This window comes from Mchenga conophoros, unplaced genomic scaffold, assembly GCF_057382185.1.
Source record: "Mchenga conophoros isolate Kocher_MC1m ecotype Shallow Benthic unplaced genomic scaffold, M_conophoros_male_GT1.1 unmapped_scaffold_10, whole genome shotgun sequence".
Lineage (NCBI taxonomy): Eukaryota > Metazoa > Chordata > Actinopteri > Cichliformes > Cichlidae > Mchenga > Mchenga conophoros.
The window spans coordinates 119,175-121,674 of NW_028182337.1; positions in this window are offsets into that span (position 1 = coordinate 119,175).

Here is a 2,500-nt window from a genome sequence, read left to right on the forward strand (position 1 = left end):
GGAGGCAAGAGCAAGGTGTGATGTAGGTCCCCGGGGCCTGCTGGAGGTCCAGGTCCATGCCCGATGTGAGTAGCAGCAGGGCCAGCGCGCCCAGGAGCACATCTTTTTCGACCGTAAAGGGAGACAGGAGGCCGACTCACTGCCTCGGCTAAATGGAGAGGGAATTTCAGAAGGGCCAGGTCACAAGCATGGACCTTTTCAGCTGTAAGGGAGGCAAGAGCAAGGTGTGATGTAGGTCCCCGGGGCCTACTGGAGGTCCAGGTCCATGCCCGATGTGAGTAGCAGCCGGCGCCAGCGCGTCCAGGAGCACATCTTTTTCGACCGTAAAGGGAGACAGGAGGCCGACTCACTGCCTCGGCTAAATGGAGAGGGAATTTCAGAAGGGCCAGGGCAAAAGCATGGACCTTTTCAGCTGTAAGGGAGGCAAGAGCAAGGTGTGATGTAGGTCCCCGGGGCCTACTGGAGGTCCAGGTCCATGCCCGATGTGAGTAGCAGCCGGCGCCAGCGCGTCCAGGAGCACATCTTTTTCGACCGTAAAGGGAGACAGGAGGCCGACTCACTGCCTCGGCTAAATGGAGAGGGAATTTCAGAAGGGCCAGGGCAAAAGCATGGACCTTTTCAGCTGTAAGGGAGGCAAGAGCAAGGTGTGATGTAGGTCCCCGGGGCCTGCTGGAGGTCCAGGTCCATGCCCGATGTGAGTAGCAGCAGGGCCAGCGCGCCCAGGAGCACATCTTTTTCGACCGTAAAGGGAGACAGGAGGCCGACTCACTGCCTCGGCTAAATGGAGAGGGAATTTCAGAAGGGCCAGGGCACAAGCATGGACCTTTTCAGCTGTAAGGGAGGCAAGAGCAAGGTGTGATGTAGGTCCCCGGGGCCTGCTGGAGGTCCAGGTCCATGCCCGATGTGAGTAGCAGCAGGGCCAGCGCGCCAAGGAGCACATCTTTTTCGACCGTAAAGGGAGACAGGAGGCCGACTCACTGCCTCGGCTAAATGGAGAGGGAATTTCAGCAGGGCCAGGGCACAGGCATGGACCTTTTTCAGCTGTAAGGGAGGCAAGAGCAAGGTGTGATGTAGGTCCCCGGGGCCTGCTGGAGGTCCAGGTCCATGCCCGATGTGAGTAGCAGCAGGGCCAGCGCGCCCAGGAGCACATCTTTTTCGACCGTAAAGGAGACAGGAGGCCGACTCTCTGCCTCGGCTAAATGGAGAGGGAATTTCAGAAGGGCCAGGGCACAAGCATGGACCTTTTTCAGCTGTAAGGGAGGGAAGAGCAATGTGCGATGTAGGTCCCCGGGGCCTGCTGGAGGTCCAGGTCCATGCCCGATGTGAGTAGCAGCAGGGCCAGCGCGCCCAGGAGCACATCTTTTTCGACCGTAAAGGAGACAGGAGGCCGACTCTCTGCCTCGGCTAAATGGAGAGGGAATTTCAGAAGGGCCAGGGCACAAGCATGGACCTTTTTCAGCTGTAAGGGAGGGAAGAGCAATGTGCGATGTAGGTCCCCGGGGCCTGCTGGAGGTCCAGGTCCATGCCCGATGTGAGTAGCAGCAGGGCCAGCGCGCCCAGGAGCACATCTTTTTCGACCGTAAAGGGAGACAGGAGGCCGACTCACTGCCTCGGCTAAATGGAGAGGGAATTTCAGCAGGGCCAGGGCACAGGCATGGACCTTTTTCAGCTGTAAGGGAGGCAAGAGCAAGGTGCGATGTAGGTCCCCGGGGCCTGTTGTCGTACCATAGGCACGAGTGGTGTGTGTGTGTGGCAAAGAGTTTCTGCGCAGTGTACCAGGGGCACGGGGAAAGGTTGTTGTACCATAGGCACGAGAAAAGTTGTCGTACCATAGGCACGAGAAAAGTTGTCGTACCATAGGTACGAGGAGTGTGTGTGTGGCAAAGTGCTACTGAGCGGTGTACCAGGGGCACGGCGAAAAGTTGTTGTACCATAGGCACGAGAAAAGTTGTTGTACCATAGGCACGAGAAAAGCTGTCGTACCAGGGGCACGGAGGAAAGTTGTTGTACCATAGGCACGAGAAAAGTTGTCGTACCATAGGCACGAGGAGAGTTTGTGTGGCAAAGTGCTACTGAGCGGTGTACCAGGGGCACGGCGAAAGGTTGTTGTACCATAGGCACGAGAAAAGTTGTTGTACCATAGGCACGAGAAAAGCTGTCGTACCAGGGGCACGGAGGAAAGTTGTTGTACCATAGGCACGAGAAAAGTTGTTGTACCATAGGCACGAGAAAAGCTGTCGTACCAGGGGCACGGAGGAAAGTTGTTGTACCATAGGCACGAGAAAAGTTGTCGTACCATAGGCACGAGGAGAGTTTGTGTGGCAAAGTGCTACTGAGCGGTGTACCAGGGGCACGGCGAAAGGTTGTTGTACCATAGGCACGAGAAAAGTTGTTGTACCATAGGCACGAGAAAAGCTGTCGTACCAGGGGCACGGAGGAAAGTTGTTGTACCATAGGCACGAGAAAAGTTGTTGTACCATAGGCACGAGAAAAGCTGTCG